At 42.3% G+C, this 23,613-nt stretch overlaps 1 protein-coding gene across 1 annotated transcript in view; it reads left to right on the forward strand.

Annotated features, from left to right (window-relative positions):
• Nucleotides 1–421: 421 nt before the first annotated feature.
• LOC134533052 (leucine-rich repeat-containing protein 24-like) overlaps nt 422–23,613 on the forward strand; it is a 66,582-nt gene continuing 43,390 nt past the window's right edge. The window contains exon 1 of the mRNA XM_063370235.1: nt 422–550. The gene's annotated coding sequence lies outside the window, so the exon portion shown is untranslated. The remainder of the gene's footprint in view (nt 551–23,613) is intronic.

Consider the following 23,613-nt stretch of genomic DNA (forward strand, 5'->3'; position numbering starts at 1 on the left):
CTGCCCTGTAGCGTCTGTCCGGGTGATTTCGAAATTACGTACTTCGTGCACTACGAATCCCTTTTCGGTCAGTTCCGTGGTGATGTCTGCCTCGGCGACCTCAGGGTACAGGCCCTTTATCACTACTTTCGTGTTGCGCTCGTCGGGATGCGCACACGTGTGGTGGTGGATTGAGTTTGTTTTCAGGTATGAGAGGGCTTGTGTGTAGCCCTCTCTGTCGTTAAATGTGAGTCGCAGCTCTCTCCTGCGCGTGATAGTATTGCGGAAAGCGATACGGTGCGTGTTGAGGAAAGTTGCGATTTCCTTAAGTTTCGCAACTTCCCTGACCATGCATGGTACTCCCTTGTACCAGTTTCCGGTCGCGGTTGTGGTTGTGTCTGTGGTTGCGTGTCTGAAGGAAGATTTGCCAGTGCGTCGTAGCTGTTTTTCAGTGGGATCGCGGATGTCCCTGCTGTCTGTGTTTGTACGGAGTCGCGCCTAGCTGGACGCGCATCTTCATTGTTTCCTAGCACCGTCTCCCGTCGCCTCCCGAGCGATTGTCTCCGGTCACGTGAGTTTTTGGTCCGCAAGGCTTTCTTCCCCCCGACCTGCTGGAACTCGGTGTCGTCGTCGGTGCGTTCACGCTTGGCGTTTGCCTGTTGTGTCTCCGTGGCCTGTTCGGTTGATGTTGTGTTCGCTGTCCCTGTCCCTGTCGCGGTTCGCGGGCTATCAACGACCCGCCGGGGTCGCCTAAAACCTGAAGCAGTGGTGGCTGTCAAACGCTGGCATGAACAGCGAAGCTAGGCCTAAGAGAGGCTGTCCTCTCTGCACCACTGCCTGGTGCGAAGTGGCTTGACATGTGTTTTCAGGGCAGATCTATACGACAGACGATTCACCAGGCACGTCCAATAAGTGCCCAATCACATCCAGTTGTTTGTCTAGGAACGTCAGATAGGTTGGACAGACACATCAGTCGGTTGGTCAGGCTAACACGCCAAGTTGGTGGGCAAGTTACGCCCAGTCGGTAGCCAGACGCATATATTCAGTAGCCAGGAACGTACGTATGTACAGTAGGTGGCAAGGCACGTTCAGTCGGTGGCCAGGCATGTCTATTCATTTGTCAGGCACGTATTTAGTGGTCAGGCACATTCAGTTTGTTGGCTAGACACGTACAGTTGGCGGTTAGATACTTCCAGTCTGTGTTCAAGTTAACACGATCTGTTGGTGGCCAGGCACGTCCACTCAGTGGCCAGGCGTATCCAGTCTGTGGCCGGGTACGTCAGATAGGTCGGACAATGTATGTATCATTCGGTTGTTGAGGCTAACAAGGCCAGTCGGTGGCCAGCCACATCCAATTGTTGTCTAGGCACCTCCATTCTGTGGCCAACCTCGTCGGATAGGTTGGACAGACATGTCCTTTTGGTGGTCAGGCACATACAGTCAGTAGCTAAGATGTGTAATATTTCAATACTTGATATAGGTACCTTTCAAACAAGTCATGTAAAATTTCAAATGTTTTCCTAAATCAAGATCAGCAAATCACAAAAAAAAAAAAAAAAAAAAAAAAAAAAAAAAAAATTAAAATATAAAAATATAAAATACAAATAATTCTGGCTTATACTAGATTTTTTTTGTATTTTTTATTTGTGTTAATTTTCAAAATTCGTTAAAACATAATTTAAAAAATATTATGTAACAAACTAAAGAATTAAAATAACTTCAAAAACTTGTTAAATGAACAAATTTGACACGCAAAAACTTTGCAAACATTTGGAGGTTATAATTTCATCCGTCCGTCAAAACTATGACGTTATCAAACTTTTAGACAGACGGATGGAATTTTTCGGGCCATATGATTGGCTGCATGTCACGTGATTGACGGATGATTGATAGCAGGAAGGAGGGAACGGACAATTGTTATTTCGGCTTGACAAAAAAAAATGCGCGCATATCGTTTACCTCCCAACCACAACCTCTACGTACTTTTATTTGGCTGGCTTTACAAATATCTCAGAAAAATCGCGTCTCGCGAATATGTGCTACTGGTAAAAGCCTTTTTGCGGGTAGTTCAACCTTTTTTTAAATATAATATTTAATTAGTGATTGTCGATGAAATTAAAGAAAACTCCACAAGGCAATTACAAAAGTGAATTTTCACCTGAACGTACTATTTTGAAGTTAGTCATTATTTGTGGACGTAAACAACTATACGTTAATGTCTTACAAGGTTGAACTTACCCCGAAAGAGCTTCATCATTCGCAACGGAGAACCTGCGACAGGCGCGGTGCAAGGAAGTTTTGTGAGACGGCACTCTAGCCCCTTTGCATAAGAAAAAAAATAATCAGAAATAACAAAATATTAGATTAGTTTTTAAGTTTATTTCTTACAGCGGTTTAATATTTCAGAAATTGATGTAATTATAAGTGATATGCAGGGCAATAGGGACACCGCCCGTGGGAAAGGGGGGGGGGGGGCATGGAGTCCTGGCCCCTCCCTTCCAAAATTTAAAAGGAAAAAAAAAGAAGAAGCGAAGCCATAATAAGTAAATTACAGAAACTTCGTTGCTTAATGTCACAGAAAAATTATTTTTTTAGAAGTATTGTAATCCTTAGTGGGCTACAATAATGTATTTACTCCCAACTATAGCCCCAAATGTATCATACACAGAAGCGACAGGAATTGTATTTCCAAGTAGTCTGTGTCCAATGCTGGTTTGCACATGTCTTTGATACAAACTGGACACGAGTGTTTCACAAGCAATTGATAAAAGTATTTAAAAACAGTTCAATAAAAATTTTTCAATTTTCATTTCTCAAGCAAAATAGTTACATAAAATTATGCGTGTGAACGTTGGAGTTTTAAAAGTATAATATTACCTGAGATTTCAGCGTGATGATAAATTTTCTTTTAAAATCCAATTATAAAGAAAACTTACTCATAAAAATTATATAATGATAATACTGGACCCCCTTCATAAAATTCTGGCTACGGCCTTAGAGTTCAATTTTTTTCTCTCTCTCTGAACATAGAAATGGCAACAACGCTTCGAAACCCACCTATCCATATCCAGATGTGCGCGGGCCCGCCTGCCGCAGCCAATCGGCGCGACACTGCCCTCGGTGCCGAGGCATTTTAGGGGAAAAATTGAGCAAACCTAAAAAAAATAATAATGTAGTTTTGAAATTTGGCACAGATATTCCTTTGGGTGTTAAAAATTGATCCTAAAATGTCCCCATATCTCAGATGCCGGCTTCATGCTTTTTTAAGGCATTAAGGACGTAAGTGCCGAAATATGCATATCACGACTGTTGCGCGAAAAATATTCATTCTAATATATCAAAATTTGGTCAAAATTTTAAATTTAAGGGCCCTTAGTCCTTAATCATTCGTTTTTATTACTTTATACATAGCAAAAATAATCTTATAACCTAATTTATACTCAACTAATGGAAGTAAAATGTATCACTGCTCTATACAATCACCAGTTACATCAAATCCACCACTGATAGGCAACAATATACCCTTATAAAAGTTTTCCGTTATTTTATTAGCTTTACATTGGTGGGTCAAACATGTGTATACGATAATAATTGACTGACATATTAAGGATTACGAGGAACTACTGCACAACAATCGATGGAGGATACCTCTTGCATGTGCTTGTGTGGCAAGACCTGCTACATTTGGTCAAATATGTGAGGCTTATGTTACATTCGTCCAAAAACATTTTTCTGTGACAGCAACTGTAGTGTTTGATGGTTATGACAAGTTAACCACTAAAGAGGAAGAGCGAAGGCGGCGTTTTGCAGTGAGGTCTTCCACCGATATTTCAATAGCTGCTAACAATGTTGTTACATCGACTCAATTGGACTTTCTGAGAAATGGCCATAACAAAAATGGGCTCATCAAATTATTAGTAACTTTTTTTCGAGCTTCAGGTCATCACGCCATTCAGTGCTCAGGAGATGCTGATACCACTATAGCAGCTATTGCTCTTCAGTATTCTGAGACCACCGTTATCTCCACTAACCACAGCGTTAAGCGGAAAGGGAGGTAGTAGGGCAGTCTGATGGAAATAAAGAATCCTAGGTCGAAGTAAAGTGAATTTATTACCTGTACTGGTCCACAAAATTAATACTGTACTCATCAACAATTACATTGACCGCTTCCACAGCAAATTTACACTGATCACTAAATATTAGTTGGAACATTTATAATAGTAATCAATTATTAACTTTAATAAATCCATTACTTTTACCAAAAATAATAACGCTCAAAAATATTAAATGAAAGTATGGAGGGGGTTGGAGATGGTAGTCGCAGGCCACACCACATGCCTCAGACTGAGTCAATGCCAACTCACAGTTATTAATAACCAGACTCCAAATAAAGTACAGGTTATGCCAGCATAACTTTGTACTCCCCCCAAGAATACAAATATAATAAGGTTCATACATAAACAGTACAGGCTGTGTAAAATACTTGCAATAATAAATACTTCCCAATATTAGTAAAACATCAAATAAAAAACACTATTACCACAAATAAGATCATGTACCAGCATGTATCTTAACAGAACTAATTTTAACATTACTTCCTTCAGATAAGCAAATCTTTAGCGTGTATACATAATAGAATATTAATTAACTTTAAAAAAAATTGCTTCAGGTACATGTTATAACGAACGGTTAACTGTTAATAATACAAGGTAAGGCACTTTAAAATACACGCATACCTGCCTCATGATATAACTTCTTTTTCACTACAAAAAAAAAGTAGGAACACATTTAAATGCCTACCATATGCATCATCGAAAAACCCATCAACAATATGTCACTCTGATTATTTACTTTTCCTCAATAAAAAAAATTAACTTTCTCTCTAGTAGCGCTCTCAAATTAAAATATATATCTGTATCTTACACCATATAGTCAAAGCTCACTAACAGCCAAACTTGAAAATGATAATAAATTACTGAAAATATAAATGGCTGACTGTGACACTTTTCATTTAACTTGTGGGTAGTCTTAGTAAGTTCACTCACATATTGTACTCCAAATTCGGGGAGGTGCTAAAACTAAGTGCCAAAAACTTACTTTGCTGCCCAACATCGCTCATCATGAGCAAAGGAAAACAGCTCAAATCATCGTCGACAGTAAACGAAAACGCTTACATAAGGCAGGTCTCCAAAACATGCTTCAAAAAGGGCAACCTGGCCGAAAACGCAGCAGTGCCAGACCAAGTGGAACTTCCTGGTTAAATGCGGTAACCGTCCACCACGATGAATTACATTAAACTCGTCACGTTTGCTGTAATCGTAAATGAAGTACAACCAGGCACCAACCCGTTTCACTGCAATAGCTAGCAGCACGAACTCGTCGCAAACACTATTCGTAAACTGTAATGCTTAATATTGCCATAGTATTCTCAGCAATAGCTATTTGCATGCACTCGTCCCAAACACCACTCGTAAATCGTATTGCTTAATACTGCCATAGTATACAGTGGCTCAACTCCACTCGTTGAAGTTACATCCTCGACAGACCGCCCCAAAAACCGCAACATTTTCAATTACAACTCGCCATACCGACACAAACCTCACAAAAAATTACTTCCCTAGCCCTACCAACAGCTGGCTACGGCAAACAAAAATTTCTCCATCGTGGCGCTATCAGCGCGCCGCATACAGAGACCTCCTACGACAAATCAGAGAACTACGAGGCAAGGCTAGTTCAAAACCACCTCACCAGAATGCGTAAACATTCACATAACCAGCGCGGTCACAAAGAAAACAAATATGTGACGAGCGAAGCTAACGTCACAGCCTCCCCGCCTAAAACCCACTCCCCCTCGGACAACGCAAGGGATAACAGCTCAAACAAAAGGGAGACCAAAGCTAAGCATACTCACCAACCACATAACAAACGATTACAAGCTACAAAAACCCCTAACTCATTACACCCACACAAAATAAGAAACTCCAAGGACACCAGAACCCATGCAACTAGGGTCAAACCACCAACTGGGCTGTTCTAAGGTGGAAAGAACTATTTACTGCTGATATGTGAGCCTTCTTTATGACAAACCCTTTATCAGGATCTCCCAAATTAACTGTGACAGGGGTCAGGAAAGATAAAACGCGATAAGGACCATCAAAGGCAGGGCACAACTTGCTCGAAAAGAAATCCACCTTCTTACTAAGATTTACTTTTCGACACACCACCAAGTCACCAGGAATAATATCCGACACCGACCTCCCTTGATTGTACTTCTTTCCCATAAAGGCATGCGCTTTGTCCAACGCTTGTTGAGTCTTACTCCAAACTTCTTCCAGCTTTACACCAGATTCTTCAAAACAACCAGGAGAAATACCCCATAGACTTAGCAGGGGATGGGGGAGCTCCCTACCAAACATAATCATACTGGGCGTCTTTCCAGTTACCCCATGAGCCATGGAGTTCAGTGCGACATTCAGAGATGACAGCTCAGTGTCCCAACCCCTTTGCTTCTCATGGTGAAAGATGGTAAGAGCTGCCTTGATCGACTTGTTCACACGCTCCACCAAATTTGGGCATGGGTAGAACGGGCTGGTATGGACTTGTTTTGTTCCCCAACGAAAACACAAATTCTTAAGATTTACTGAAGTGAAATATGTCGCGTTATCGGAAATGAGCAACTCAGGGCTACCAAATATTCTCCACACTTCATTTTCAAGCTTCCCACAAATGGAGCTGGCTTTCATATCTCTGAGAGGTATTAGAACCACAAATCTAGAAAAACCATCCACAAGAATTAACAAACAGTTGTGTCCTTTACTAGATCGTGGCAGAGGACCAAACACATCGATGTATACCCTTTCCCAAACTCTTTTGGGTGTCTGTACGGAATACATTCCCACCTTGGAATTATGAGGTTGTTTTATAAATTGACAATCAGAACACCTCCTTACATACTCCTGGACCTCCTTTCCTAACCCTTCCCAGAAAAATTCCTGGCGGATCTTCATCTCAGTTTTCCTAGCTCCCATGTGGGCACCAACAGCCGAATCATGAAAATATCTAAGAATCATCCTACGTACACGTTGAGGTACCCAAACTCGTTTGTTCCCCTTCTTATCGACGTGATAGATGATCCCCTTAGAAATGAATAAGTTCTTGCAAATCCCAGACTGGATCTTCTCACGGATTTCGTCACCTTCCTCATCTTCACTCTGCCATTTACCAATGTCAACAAAGGACTCAGGAATGTGATGGATAATAGCCAATGGTTTATCGCCCACCTCTGTTTCTTCTCTTTCCTCTTTTCCTTCTAAATGAAATTCAGTTGGGTCGAACATACGTGAAAGTGTGTCCGCGATATAGTTTTCCTTCCCTTTCACATGTATAATCTTGAAATGTAACCGTGTAAGACGCATGATCCATCGCCCTAATTTACCAAGTTGGCGAGGATGAGAGAATAACCAAGTCAATGCCTGGTTATCTGTCATTAAGTCGAACTCTGCGTGCTCCAGATAACTAGAAAAACGTTCTACACCAAAAATACACCCTAGGGCCTCCTTCTCGTACATACTGCACATCTGCTCCTGATGATTTAGAGCGCGACTCGCATATGCAATCGGCCTCATCTGCCCTTCCTGACCCTGCAACAACACAGCTCCCACTGCTAGACTACTGGCATCTACCTGCAATACAAATTGTTCGTTGAAGTTGGGCAACTGGAGAACCGGTGGGTGTGAAATAGCATATTTAAAGTCCTGAAAGGCCCGTTCCTGCTCACTACCCCATTTGAAAGTAACATTCTTTCTTTTCAACATATTCAACGGGGCGCATCTTTCTGCATAGTTAGGAATAAATTTGGCAAAATAACCCAACATGCCTATGAACCTCATAACCCCTTTTAAGTTTTTGGGTTGGGGAAAATTCACTATGGGCCCAATTTTTTCCGGATCCATGATTAAATTCCCATTGGAAACCAGGAATCCAAGAAATTTGACCTGGTCACTAGCCCACACAATTTTTTTAGGATTAACAGTAAATCCTGTGCTGCGCAATTTCTCCAAAACTTTGTGCACGTGTACCAAATGCTCCTCAAAAGAATTTGAAAATATCAAAATATCATCAAGAAAAGAAACTACGAACTCGAACTGGTACTCCTCTAACAATACATGCAAAATCCTTGACAGGCATTGTCCCCCAAAATTGACCCCAAAGGGTACGCGTTCCCACTGAAAATGGCCCCATGGCATTACAAATCCTGTGTACTTCTTGCTACTCTCCTCTATAACACACTGATGGAAGGCCGAATTAAGATCAAATACAGTAAAGTATTTTCCACCACTCAGATATTGGAATAACACCTCTATATTTGGCATAGGAAAAGGGTCCACTTTTATCTTACGGTTCAGCAGGCGATAATCGAGAACTAAGCGGTACTTCCCAGGTTCCTTCTTTTTCACGAGGAAAGCAGGCGACGCATAAGGAGAAAGCGTACGCTGAATAATCCCTTGCTTTTCTAACTCCTTCACTATTTCCCTAAATGCTTGAAGCTTCGGGGGTGAACACTGATACGGGATGCATCTCACTGGTTCTTCATCACTCACTTTAATCTGATACGGCATCATCTCACATCTCCCTAACTTATCATTCAAAACATCCCCAAATTCCTTCATCACTGCTTTCAACTTCTCCTGTTGCTCACCCGATAAATAATTCGTCTCCCCCTGTATGCCAGAACATACCTCCATTTCCCTTTTTGACTTCTGCTCCAAAGGCACCACATAGTCTTTTTGAAAACCAAATGTTAACTCTCGGTCACCACAATTCACAACCGCTCGGGTCTCCTCTAAAAAATCTAACCCTAACACCATATCGCAGATTAAATCAGGCAGGACCCAAAACTGTCTAGTCCATGCAAACTTACAAATTTTTAAATGTAACCTCATAGAAACCTTAACCTGAATACTGATGCCATTAGCCACCTGCAACCTAAAACCCTCCTTTACCTTCAACCGGTTCTTGAGTTCAGGATCCTCAGACACCAACTGATTTGCAAACTTCTGACTGATGAAGCTAGAATTGGCACCTGTGTCCACCAAAGCTTGTCTGGTTTTCCCCGCTACCAGGGTATCAACCCAAAAACTGCTATTATTTTTTCCGGGACCCCTGTATTTAATAGTTGCTATTTGCCCTCCTAGATTGACATTGGTTTCGTCTGATCCCTTATTCATGCTCTCAGTGCCCCCAGAACCCACCTTCTTACACTGACTGGAAATATGACCAACATTTCCACACTTGAAACACCGACTACCCTCGGAGAGCTGGCTCCAACAATTTGAGGCAAAATGCCCCTGCTTGTGACACTTGAAACAAGTTACTGTCTTTTTCTTTTCTTTTAAAAGGTTGCTCGCACCCAGATGTTTATCACCTCTAACCTCTTTATGAGTATTTTTACGCTGCCCCCCCCCCCCCTTCAATATTCACCTGATCTGCTAACTGTGCATGATAAACCCGGCAGGTATACACAATACCTCAATGGCCCATGTGTTCAACTCCTCCAGGCACTTGGGACACTGCAGGAAAGAACATTGCTGCCTAATCTCAGGTGCCATGTTGTCCAGCACCAACTTAATAAACTGACCATCGGAATACTTTTTTCCCAATGCGGAAGCACATTCCTGTAAATTTTGAATAAACTCAACCATGCGCTCCCCACGGCGCTGAAAACGTTTTAGGCAAGCTGCTTCAAAATCCTCCTTTTCTCTTGCAGGGCACAACAACACCCATAACTTCTCTTTGATAATTTCCCAATTCTCACCCCGGGCTAAACCATCCAATAACGCTTCAAGATCTACCCCAGTGCATTTGGGCAACAACCCCTGAATTAATTCTACTTCAGAGCGCAACAGATAACTACGTTTTATCTTATTGACAGCAACGATGAACTTAAGCAATGCCCTAGGCTCATACGAATTCAACTGCGGAACACTCTGTAATTATGACATAATAAGGGGAATCTTGTATTCAGCAACAGCTACCTGTCTAGCCTGACTTGCTTCAATATCCCCAGCCATACTCTTATTTCCCTTTATGAAACCCACAATTTTTTTTCTCAAAACATCTAGAGTGTCACTGTCGTCATATTCAATGGTCGCGGCTGTTAGGTTAACTTTCAGCTGTTCCTTAGACAATTCGTTAACCCACGCTGTAGGCATTTTAGATGGTTATCCTATCACACCAAGAAGAGCAAGCTGTTGTGTAAAAGTAATAGCTACTGATACAGACATCCTTGCGATGTTGACTGTGAGGTCAGAAGAAGATGCACACATTGAAATTGTCCATCCACCCTCAAACAAGACAACAGGAAATATTTACAGTATATCAGCTATTCAGCAGGACATTGGTGAAATGAAAAACTATATTTTGTTTTGTCATGCTATGACTGGATCAGATACAACCAGTGCTTTCTTCGGTAAGGGAAAGAAGCAAGCATGGAACATCATCAAGAACGATGTTTCCATTCGGAGAACAGTACATGTTTTTTACATGTCCACATGCGGACAAGAAGATCGTTATTGCAGCTTGAGAAAAGTTTGCAATTGCAATGTATCAGGGACATGATAACTATTCCACTCTGGATGAAATGAGAGTATATATGTATACCTGCAAGATAGCAAAGATGCCTGTTAGTGCTTCTTTCCAGCTAGCCTCTCTTCCACCAACCAGTGCCGCATGTGAACAGCATTCTCTTCGGGTTTACCTACAGGTGCAAGAGTGGCTGGGCCATTCATTAGATCCTGTTGAGTGGGGATGGAAAAGTGTGAGTGGCACACTTGTTCCTATAACAACATCCCTTCCTCCAGCTCCAGAACAGCTCCTGAATTTGATATCATGTAACTGTAAAAGTGAATGCAGCTAAAAATGCGAGTGTGTGCGGGCTGGACTGCAGTATGGTATTATGTGTGCCAAATGTCGTGGGGCAACATGCATTAATGTTGTTATCAATGATGGTTCTGATGAAGAGGACCTTTAATGGACTGGTTAATTTTTTTATTGTGTACTTCCATTAACTGATTTTTGATCAGATTTAATTTTTTTGCTATGTATTACTCAACAATAATAAATGTTAAACATCTAAGTGCCTTTTACTTCACATCTTATACAAGTAACGATACAACGAATTAATATTTTTCGCGCAACAGTCGTGATATGGGTATTTCGGCACTTACGCCCTTATTGGCTTAAAAAAAGTATGAAGCCGGCATCTGAGAGATGGGGACTTTTAAGGATCAATTTTTATCACCCAAAGGAACGTCTGTACCAAATTTAAATGGTACATTATTTTTATTTCTGGCAAAATACTATAGTCAATATTAACCTAAATTTCTCAAAAACCCATTGTTGTGCAATAGTTCCTTGTAATCCTTAATTTGTCAGTCAATTATTATCGTATACACATGTTTGACCCACCAATGTAAAGCTAATAAAATAACTGAAAACTTTTATAAAAGTATATTTTTGCCTATCAGTGGTGGATTTGATGTAACTGGTGATTGTATAGAGCAGTGATACATTTTACTTCCATTAGTTGAGTATAAATTAGGTTATAAGATTATTTTTGCTGTGTATAAAGTAATAAAAACGAATAATTAAGGACTAAGTGCCTTTTACTTCACATCTTATACAAGTTACGATACAACTGAATGAATATTTTTCGCGCAACAGTCGCGATATGCATATTTCGGTACTTACGCCCTTATTGCCTTAAAAAGGTATAAAGCCGGCATCTGAGAGATGGGGACTTTTTAGGATCAATTTTTAAAACCCAAAGGAACGTCTGTGCCAAATTTAAAACCTACATTATTTTTATTTCTGGTAAAATGCTATAGTCAATATTAACCAAAATTGCTCAAAAACCCATTGTTGTGCATTAGTTCCTTGTAATCCTTAATATGTCAGTCAATTATTATCGCATACACATGTTTGACCCACCAATTTAAAGCTAATAAATTAACGGAAAACTTTTTAAAGGTATTTAATTTCCCTATCAGTTGTGCCGGAAATTAGGCATTTCGTCACTTTTTTTAATTTTTTTTTATAATTTTAAAATTTTTCGGGGTTTCTATTTTTTTTAAATTTATCTGGTTGTTAATGGGGGTGATTTACTTTTTGTTAGGCTGGTGTACGCCACCGATTTAAACTTTGTGTCAGTGGACCGAAGCCCCTTCCCAGGGGGCCAATCTGATATTTTGCTGTCTAATGTGGACATGGTCAGCCCGGTTGAAATTTCTCTCGCCTGCAGTCACGTCCCGAGTTTGTAATTTTAATTCCCTGCATGACCAAAACTGCTTTGAGCAGCTCCTGGGCTGCAAGCTGCTACCTTGTAGAGGCCTGCTGAGAAAAGCATGTCTCGTCACGAAGCAGTCTCCAGTGGAGCTGCGTTCCCACCTTAGTGGCTATTTCTGCCCCCCCTTCCTCTCTCTCCTCCTCACTGTAGTTCTGAGAAATTAAGCTAAGAGCAGTGACCGGACGGGACGATGACCTGATGCAAAAACCTTCTCCCGGGTCCGACAGACACATCCCTGACATCTAGCGGTAAAAAAAGTAACCGCGGGCCTGGTCGCCAGCGTGCAGAGCTTACCCTCATGACACCTGGTGGCAAGTCTGCTCACCACCTCAAGTAGTTCCCCCTTATGCCGCTAGAAGGCAGCGTCGCGGTGCCATAAGGCACTATGCTTCCCTCTCGCGGCCCGGAGAAGTCGATTGTTCTTTTTTTTCGTTTCGGTCCGGTAGAGAGCGCGCATGTCGTGTTGTTGCCACGACCGCCTCGGACTCCTTCGGAAATTTTCGGCTTAGAACCGAACCTACCCCCTCCTTTGACCCGGGGCCTTACCGCCCGATTTAATTAGGGGTTTTGGCCGATTGCGGGGCACTCAGCCCTCTGACCTCGGCTACTGACCTCGTCTCATCTACGTCCTCTGCGCTAAGAGGCTTTTTGCGGGAACGGTGATTTTCGCGTGCACGAGAATGTAGTCAGTTTGCTTAAGGGATGTGATCCCGTTTGTACAGTAGCCAGGCAGAGGTAGTTTTTAGAAAAGTCATGCGTAGTTAAATTTTTATTTCTTCTTATTTAATTCTAAAAATTCCGGTTTCATCCGCGCATCCTGATTTCTCGGTCCGCGGCATCCTGATGTCGGCGCGAGACACCTAGTGAGCTCCGAACTCTACACCCTGGTTGGTGAGTAATTTTTTTTCTTTTCCCCCCCCCCCCCCATTCCTGTTTGTTGGCCTTTTGCGCCGACGGTATAGGACTGTCTGGAAGCAAGTCTAATTCGTTTTGAATTTGATTTGGGTTTCAGACAGGGTCGAAGTGCTGGAGAGAGAAATCGCTCCCAGCTCGTGGTCCTGCACCTCCACTGCGGGTCACGTTAGAAGAGAGGTTTCCGCGACCCGACGTTATTTTTTGAAGACCCGGGTGGTAATGTGAAATCAACATCCCCCCCCCCACTTTCTAGCTACGAACTACATTAATCGAATAAATAGCCTACCAGCGAACAGGGCTTTCCTCAAGAATATGTAGAATCAATAAAACTAGTCATCGATGTAATGATTGGACAAATCAAATTTTGGTGTGATACTTATAAATTTTTGTTTATATAATTGTTTGTTGGTAAAGTTGAGTATGTGTTGTTATACTAAATTAGGGCCGGCCCTTTCTCGAAAAACTAAGGCATATTGTTAATATCATTAATTGGGAAACTTATAAATGCCAAATCAAATGGAAAACAGAATTCATTAGTTACATTTTTAAATAAAACAGGGAACCTATAGACCAAGCTACTTGTGTAGTGTTAATTTATTTATGATATACCTTCTTCCCTTAAACGATCCACCATCTCCCCAGTTGCTTGTGTCAGGGAGTTCCAAATTGTCTTGTTCTCCACCTCGTGCCACCTCTGGTCAATAAACTTATTTTTCTAATTATTCTTACCCAGCAAGTTTCCAAAGCTCTTTTTAATTAATTTAAAATAATTCAATTTTGAGGCACGAGGGGCGTAACAATTAGTAGCAGAGCGTGGTTTGGTCTATAGGCATACCTAAATCGAGTAGGCATAACTAAAAAAAAAAAAAAAAAAAAATAGAAACCCCGAAAAATTTTAAAATTATAAAAAAAATTAAAAAAAGTGACGAAATGCCTAATTTCCGGCACATACTCCCCCGCTGACAGGGGAAGCTCGCGCAGTTGTCTGAGTAGTACGGCGACTCTTTACGCAAATAAGTTTGGGCACATACCCCCCCACCTTGAAAGTGTGACTTACTCCCCACGCATTGGGGCTAGTTGGTATTTGATATTAATATAGGAAGCCTTATGAGGTATTTAAAATTAAGATAGTTGTTAAGAGAGGAGTATTTATGGTGTACGTTTGAATCGTACATGTGTGTTAAATTTTTGTTTTAATTAGCAGTAATTTACGTCCGAGCAGTATGTTTAAGCCGGAGTTATTGCTGTCAGACGAGCTGACCTATGAGTTACAGCTACGCAATTTGCCCTCCAGTGGCAATGTCCAAGTCCTCAGGAAGAGGCTCAGGGCCGCCCTTCATGATGGTGTGCCCACTAGTGTATCGAATTTGGATTTAGATGTAACTGAAGAATTCAACTTTGCTTGCGCCAAGTTTTATGATATATCGGCTTTCGTAAGCTATCTAGATGTGGAGGAAAATTTACCCAATGTCGAGCGACATATAGTCAGGCTAAAACATGTTACCCGACGTTTGCAAAACCTGAAACAGCTTTCGGCAGACCTTCTCCATGGAATTTATATAAAAGAGGTAGAACGATGTTTGCAACAGACGGCAGGTTTCCATTCAAAATTGGCGGCGAGAGCAGCCGTTTTGGAAGACACACGACGCAGTCAGCATTATGTGGCTGGGGCACAGGCTTTAGGCATCGATTGTCCCGCCTTCCCGGAAGGGGACGCTCCTAGCTTGCCCCTGGGAGTAGAGCAACCCGACACGCGACAATTAGAAGTACGGGCGACGGTAAACAGACAGGAGACGGAAACGAAAAGACTACCAGACGCAGCCCCTGACTCACAGCCACTAACGTCGCTTCCAAACCAACCGATACACGTATCTACCACTCATTCAGAGCCGCTTGTGCAGCCGACGACAGCGGCGACAAACATTACAACGAGTCATGTGACAACCCACCCCGTCACTAGCGTGACATTTTCACAGGGATTACCAACCATGGCACACCACATGACGCAACCATACCCACCAAACATGTTTTTCCCGTATCCGATCGCTCAGGGCTATTTTAATCCTTATGCTCAATTTCAGCCACAGTTTCCTTCATGGCAAACCATCCCACTTCCGAGTGCTGGTATTCTGCAGCCGCCACTCACTACGCCCCAGCTCACCCCACCACAAATCAGCCCCTCGGGTGCGACTCGGGAACAGACTCAGTCGCACCCGGTGTCACACCAGCCTTCACCTCAGCCGGCAGGAGCCACGGCTCAGCCCCACGACTCAGTATTGCGGAGCACGACAGCCCCAGAAACTGGCTACAGTTTCTACGGAAAAATCACCCATCCTGTAGAAAGGTTACTCAAGGATTTGCCAGAGGCGTCGGGTCTGGACGCACACAAACTAATTGATTTCCTTCGAGTCTTATTAAAGCTGCGACAAAAGGGAGGGATTCCCGACAAACAAATTTTTGAAATTGTTTACCCATACACCCAAGCTCCCTTAAGTGAGCGGATCATGGCAGCCATTGAGAATGACCTCACTTTCGATGAGTTTCATGAAGACGTGTTAAATTTTTGTATACCGAGTAGGCTACCCACAAACATTCGGTTGGAGTGGTTTAACCGCCTGCAGCAGCGTAATGAAGCCTTGCCAAATTACGTGGCTGACATACGCGAAGCCAACCAGGTACTCAGGTTAAAGGTTTCCGAGAGAGAGGTCGTGAGTACGATTCTAGACGGTTTGAACCCAGCGGAGCGCTCGCGCTCAGTGTTCCAGGCACGCCCCCAAAATTATGCTGAACTAGACAAACTTTGCGTACACGCCACAAACATAGAATACGCTGATTTTCAGCGAAATAAACAAGCCACATTCGCTAGTCAACAAGGTAGCAGCGCGGGAACGGAGCGCAGTAATTCGCAACATAAGAATGCAGCACAGAAACATCAGGGCAATACATTTTTCTCTTCAAGGCCACAAGGGGGATATCAACAAAATGCACATTGTACTTTCTGTAAAAGAGACGGACATTCCCTGTCCCAGTGTTACCACAAAAACAACAAACAAAATGGCGACACTCCAAAAAACGCATAACGCGGTGGCCTGAACAACCTTATTCAGGGCCACCGAAAAATTCAAGTGTTAAAAATTTTTCTTATAAGTGGGAAGTTCAACTTGCGCCAAGTAATGGCCGTACACAAGAAACACCAGTACACAAAAACAATAATCCTAACAGGGAGTCCAGGAATAAAAGTAACAAGCGAGGTCACAAACATAAAGAAAGAAAGCACAATAGCAGGAGAAATAACAAAAATAAGGGAAATGGTAATTCAACGCACACGTACTCATGTAAAACGTGTGTTGATCCTACAAATAAGGGCAAGAGAAAGTGCCACCAAATTTTTGGTAATATTCCTACAGTAATTCCGTATGCAGTAACAACGATTGGCGAACACACTGTACCGGGACTAATTGATACAGGATCAGCGCGCAGCCTGATTTCTGGGCAGTTATTTAACAAGTTAAAACAGAGCAAATTAATTCTAAAGACTGAGACCACTAAGTTACAATGTTTCACAGCTTCAGAGCAGCCATTAAATATTACGTTAGCAGTTGTGATCAAGGTGAAGATTGATTTATATTCATGGAATTTCCCATTTTTGGTGTCTGATCAACTTGCCACAGACCTAATCTACGGGTCTGATTTCATCGCCAAGACAGGTCTAATCATTAATCTTCAGGCGAAGAATTTCGTTTTCAAATTCAACATGGGTAATCCTATTCCTTGTGGGACCCCTGAACAAATAGTTTCAGTTCCGGCCGAGCCAACGGCAGCCATCTTGGATCAGGGTAACACCACTTCACACGAGCACCTTAATACACAGCAGCGGGCCGCCATTGATAAATTATGCAGTAGTTTTCCAGATGTCTTGAGTAGTAAACTAGGTCGCACAAATTTAGTCGAGTACCAAATTGAGTTAGCGGATAAAATACCAGTGAGATCTCACCCTTATCAATTTTTAGGCCCTAAGATGCAGACGATGCGCAATCATGTTCAGGAGCTTTTAGAAAAAGGGGTAATCGAACCCTCGACCTCCGCCTACAGTTCCCCAGCTTTCCTGGTGCCTAAGGGCAAGGATCAACAACGATGTGTAATTGATTACAGAAAAGTTAATGAGAAAATAGTCATACAAAACATACCTTTGCCAGACCTAAACACTGCTTTTCATTGGTTCAGTAAGGCCAAATATTTTAGTGTGTTTGATCTAAATTCTGCCTACCACCAAATTCCCCTTACTGCGGATTCAAAACCCATCACAGCCTTCTGTGTCCCTTGGAACTTGTACCAATACACAGTAGTACCTTTCGGACTTGCCACGGGAGCCCAAGTACTAACTCGACTCCTGGATCAGATACTAGGAGATATAAAATTCAAAACAGTGTACAACTACCTAGACGATGTCGTCGTATATTCAGAAACATTCGAAGAACACATCAAACATTTAGAGGAAGTGCTAAGTAGATTTCGTAAAGCAGGGCTAACTGTCAACACAAAAAAGGTTAAGTTTGCAGTCCAAGAACTGTCTTTTCTAGGACACCTGGTTTCTAGCAAGGGAGTCACCATTGATCCTTCACGTACACAAGCCATTCGCGATTTTCCGCCTCCCACAAACCCTAAGGGTATTTCACGTTTTATTGGGATGGCAAATTTTTACTCAAAATATATTCCTAATTTCGCTGAGCACGCAGCACCACTAAATACCTTGCGCAAGAAAAACACACCTTTCACATGGGGTCCGGAACAAGAAAAAGCCTTTAATTTCCTGAAACAGGCGATTTCTTCCCCGCCTGTACTCCGCATGGCAGATTTCACCAAACCTTTCATTTTACAGACTGATGCGTCCAGTGTGGCTATTGGCGCAGTACTGTCACAGGAAGTCGAAGGCTGCAGACAGCCTATTGCGTTTGCATCGCGGACACTTACCCACGCCGAGAGGAAAGCCTCCTCGATCTACGAATAAGAATGCCTCGCCGTGGTTTTTGGCATTGACAAATTCCGCCAATTTATAGAACACAGGGAATTCCTGTTGGAGACAGATAATCAGGCATTAGCCTGGCTTTTGGCACACCCGAAACAATTAGGGAAACTCGGGCGATGGATTGCAAAAATTTCCTCTTTAAAGTTCAAAATCCAACACATTCAGGGCACACAGAATATAGTAGCGGACACACTGTCTCGCATGTTCGAAAACCCAACTCAGACTCCGCCCGAAGGAACTCCACTCTTATGTCAAGCCCTATTGACAGACTTTCCGTTGGCATTTCAGGATTTACAGAGCCAGCAGGAAGCTGATCCCCACATTTCCAGTATTATTAAACTTTTTAGTTCAGGAACGGCGCCAAAATACTTTAGGATGTCTAAGGGGCTGTTGCAAAAACGCACCCCCCAATCAAAACCATACAAAATCGTGCTCCCGCAAAATCTGCGTAATATGATTTTCCATTATTATCACACCTCGCCGGTGGGCGCACACCTCGGTATATATAAGACCATTCAGGCGATCCGACGTCATTTCGTGTGGGACGGCATGCACAAGGACATCACCGAGCAGGTGAAACTATGCAAAATCTGTGCGCTGAGTAAGCCAGCGCAGAACACTCGTTTCGGTTATTTAACTTCAGATGTGGCCGAGCGCCCCATGCAAAAGATGTTTATCGACTTTGTCGGGCCTTTCCCGCGCTCAAAGACAGGAAACACTATGCTGCTGGTGTGTATCGACGCCTTCACAAAATTTGTCTGGCTCATCCCCATACGAAAAGCCACCGCAGAAAACACTGTATCTGCGCTACGTAATCATATCTTCAAGACGTCGGGAGTCCCGTCTATAGTAGTGTCAGATAATGCAACCCAGTTCACGGCTAGGATTTTTAAGAACATGTGCTTCTCACATGGCATTCTGCACGTCACGACCTCGCCTTATTATCCACAGCCCTCGCATGCTGAGAGATTCAACCGCAATCTCCGGTCTGCTTTAATAGCTTACCATGCGCAGGAGCAGGATAAATGGGATTCGAATTTGGTGTGGCTGCAAATGGCCTTTAATTATGCACATCATGAAGGACACAAAAGTACTCCTTTCGAACTCATGTTCACTTACCGACCAAATACCCCTCTTTCAAATCTTTGGTCTTTGAATGACCTATTGCCCGATGATCCGAGAGACATCAGGGAGATGTGGAGAAGAGCTCGTAAAAATCTTAATCTGGCTCATGAGAGCAGAAAAAAGAAATACAACGAAAACAGATCTCCTAACCCTTACAGGGTAGGCGATTTTGTGCTTTGTAAGGCACACCCACTCAGCAAGGCAGTGGATAAGTTTTCCGCCAAGCTGGCGTACCGCTGGAGGGGTCCTTTTCAAATACAGCGATTTTTAACGCCAGTTACGGTTAGCCTAGCTGACCCCAGTTCGGGAGAATTCGTGACCAGAGCGCACATCTCCCATCTAAAGAAAACACAGGCTGACTTAAAGTAGATGCGTTTAATTTTCTTTACCTTAACATAGGGGACTCTCTAATATTAGGCATGCCAGAAATCCTCGAGGTCTTAAAAATCCATGGTACTAGAAATAAGAATGCTAGCTTTACGTTGTATTAGTTTTAAGTGGCCACTTAGTTAATAAGCTCTTAGTTAATAATATTGTTTAAGGGTTATCGATATGTTATGCCTGAGAGGCGGACGCGTCTCAAAGGTGTTAGAATATAAGTAGTAGGATACAGGCGAACCTGGTACTAGTTTTACTGAGCAGTGTAAGTGTTTGTTTTATTTTCCCTATATGCTCCGCATTCAAGCGGGGGAGTATATGCCGGAAATTAGGCATTTCGTCACTTTTTTTTTAATTTTTTTTATAATTTTAAAATTTTTCGGGGTTTCTATTTTTTTTAAATTTATCTGGTTGTTAATGGGGGTGATTTACTTTTTGTTAGGCCGGTGTACGCCACCGATTTAAACTTTGTGCCAGTGGACCGAAGCCCCTTCCCAGGGGGCCAATCTGATATTTTGCTGTCTAATGTGGACATGGTCAGCCCGGTTGAAATTTCTCTCGCCTGCAGTCACGTCCCGAGTTTGTAATTTTAATTCCCTGCATGACCAAAACTGCTTTGAGCAGCTCCTGGGCTGCAAGCTGCTACCTTGTAGAGGCCTGCTGAGAAAAGCATGTCTCGTCACGAAGCAGTCTCCAGTGGAGCTGCGTTCCCACCTTAGTGGCTATTTCTGCCCCCCCTTCCTCTCTCTCCTCCTCACTGTAGTTCTGAGAAATTAAGCTAAGAGCAGTGACCGGACGGGACGATGACCTGATGCAAAAACCTTCTCCCGGGTCCGACAGACACATCCCTGACATCTAGCGGCAAAAAAAGTAACCGCGGGCCTGGTCGCCAGCGTGCAGAGCTTACCCTCATGACACCTGGTGGCAAGTCTGCTCACCACCTCAAGTAGTTCCCCCTTACACCGCTAGAAGGCAGCGTCGCGGTGCCATAAGGCACTATGCTTCCCTCTCGCGGCCCGGAGAAGTCGATTGTTCTTTTTTTTCGTTTCGGTCCGGTAGAGAGCGCGCATGTCGTGTTGTTGCCACGACCGCCTCGGACTCCTTCGGAAATTTTCGGCTTAGAACCGAACCTACCCCCTCCTTTGACCCGGGGCCTTACCGCCCGATTTAATTAGGGGTTTTGGCCGATTGCGGGGCACTCAGCCCTCTGACCTCGGCTACTGACCTCGTCTCATCTACGTCCTCTGCGCTAAGAGGCTTTTTGCGGGAACGGTGATTTTCGCGTGCACGAGAATGTAGTCAGTTTGCTTAAGGGATGTGATCCCGTTTGTACAGTAGCCAGGCAGAGGTAGTTTTTAGAAAAGTCATGCGTAGTTAAATTTTTATTTCTTATTATTTAATTCTAAAAATTCCGGTTTCATCCGCGCATCCTGATTTCTCGGTCCGCGGCATCCTGATGTCGGCGCGAGACACCTAGTGAGCTCCGAACTCTACATCCTGGTTGGTGAGTAATTTTTTTTCTTTTCCCCCCCCATTCCCGTTTGTTGGCCTTTTGCGCCGACGGTATAGGACTGTCTGGAAGCAAGTCTAATTCGTTTTGAATTTGATTTGGGTTTCAGACAGGGTCGAAGTGCTGGAGAGAGAAATCGCTCCCAGCAAGTGGTCCTGCACCTCCACTGCGGGTCACGTTAGAAGAGAGGTTTCCGCGACCCGACGTTATTTTTTGAAGACCCGGGTGGTAATGTGAAATCAACATCCCCCCCCCCCCCCCACTTTCTAGCTACGAACTACATTAATCGAATAAATAGCCTACCAGCGAACAGGGCTTTCCTCAAGAATATGTAGAATCAATAAAACTAGTCATCGATGTAATGATTGGACAAATCAAATTTTGGTGTGATACTTATAAATTTTTGTTTATATAATTGTTTGTTGGTAAAGTTGAGTATGTGTTGTTATACTAAATTAGGGCCGGCCCTTTCTCGAAAAACTAAGGCATATTGTTAATATCATTAATTGGGAAACTTATAAATGCCAAATCAAATGGAAAACGGAATTCATTAGTTACATTTTTAAATAAAACAGGGAACCTATAGACCAAGCTACTTGTGTAGTGTTAATTTATTTATGATATACCTTCTTCCCTTAAACGATCCACCATCTCCCCAGTTGCTTGTGTCAGGGAGTTCCAAATTGTCTTGTTCTCCACCTCGATTCACCTCTGGTCAATAAACTTATTTTTTAATTATTCTTACCCAGCAAGTTTCCAAGGCTCTTTTTAATTAATTTAAAATAATTCAATTTTGAGGCACGAGGGGCGTAACACAGTGGTGCATTTGATGTAACTGGTGATTGTATAGAGCAGTGATACATTTTACTTTCATTAGTTGAGTATAAATTAGGTTATAAGATTATTTTTGCTCTGTATAAAGTAATAAAAACGAATTATTAAGGACTAAGGTCCCTTAACTTTAAAATTTTGACCAAATTTTGATATATTAGAATGAATGATATGCATATTTCGGCACTTACGCCCTTATTGCCTTATAAAAGAATGAAGCCGGCATCTGAGAGATGGGGACTTTTTAGGATCAATTTTTAACACCCAAAGGAATGTCTGTGCCAAATTTCAAAACTACGTTATTTTTTTTTTAGGTAAAACACCAAAACTCCTGGGCTATCAGTGCCATTGTTGTCATCCGAGCATCCTAAACTTCGAGTACATTAATTACATGAAATTTCGCCTGTTACGGGTGTGAGGACTGCACTGCGACGTCGGTCTCCAAGCTCCGGTCGAACTCCCACGTTGCATTTTTCCTTCTTCCCGGAACCACAGCTGTCTGTAGGTGCGATTCTTCACGTTAGTCTCCATTAGTAGCACAGTACCTACTAAAAATGCCAAGCCAATTGCACACTCGTGGCCAGTGTCATAATTATCGAGAATATCATAGAAACCATTTAAAAAAATTACTGGATGTATTGAATATAAAACATTAGAAAAATTTTGGCGAATGGAATATGGGAAATTGATTCATCTATACATTTTTGGGATATTGGAACAATCACAGGATGTTTTGTAAATTAAGTTTCATAAATGTTTCAGAAGATTCTAGAACATTTCAGAATTTACAGAATGTTCCGAAAGAACGAGATGGACCGAAATATATCTGTACCTGTAGCGTTAGGCTATGCCTGTGGCTTGTATTCTGCATTCAACCTATTTTCGTCCTTCGCTTAGTCTGTGGGTGATTGGTGTGAGGGGAAAGAGACTACTTATTGAGATTCTTACCAGACAATAGTACATTTATATTCATGCTATATATATATATATATATATTATTCGCAAAATATTTACTGAACTAAATTCTCTACAACTGTGCGGACTCAAAAGGAACTGGTCACAAGAGAGTTGAAAGAGCAGCACAATGATTGAGTTGGTTAAGGCCCAGTCACACATTCAAATATTTGTCTCCACTGACTTTTTAAATTTTAAGTTATAGAAACATTATCTCCTTTTATCACATAAAATTGTTTCGCATACGACATTCATATTAACATTATTTAGTTTATTTTACTTTTAATGCTTCTTTAATCGCTCCCATGTTCTTCCCCATTTTAAAGATTCGTTGTGACGGAAACGGATTTAATTTCCATTTTACGCAAGGCACAATGTTGATTGGCTGATTGCATCCAACATCCTACTTAGTTTAGAACCTGTCCTATATGAAAAATATTTTATGGAAACTCATGTTATCCAACTTGTCAAACAAACATGGCTGCGCTAATGATGTTTTCCAATACGTTATAAGTTATAACCCTCCAACTTGCAACGTATTGGAAGGTGTCG

This window comes from Bacillus rossius, chromosome 6 (genome assembly GCF_032445375.1).
Source record: "Bacillus rossius redtenbacheri isolate Brsri chromosome 6, Brsri_v3, whole genome shotgun sequence".
NCBI classification, from domain to species: Eukaryota; Metazoa; Arthropoda; class Insecta; order Phasmatodea; family Bacillidae; genus Bacillus; species Bacillus rossius.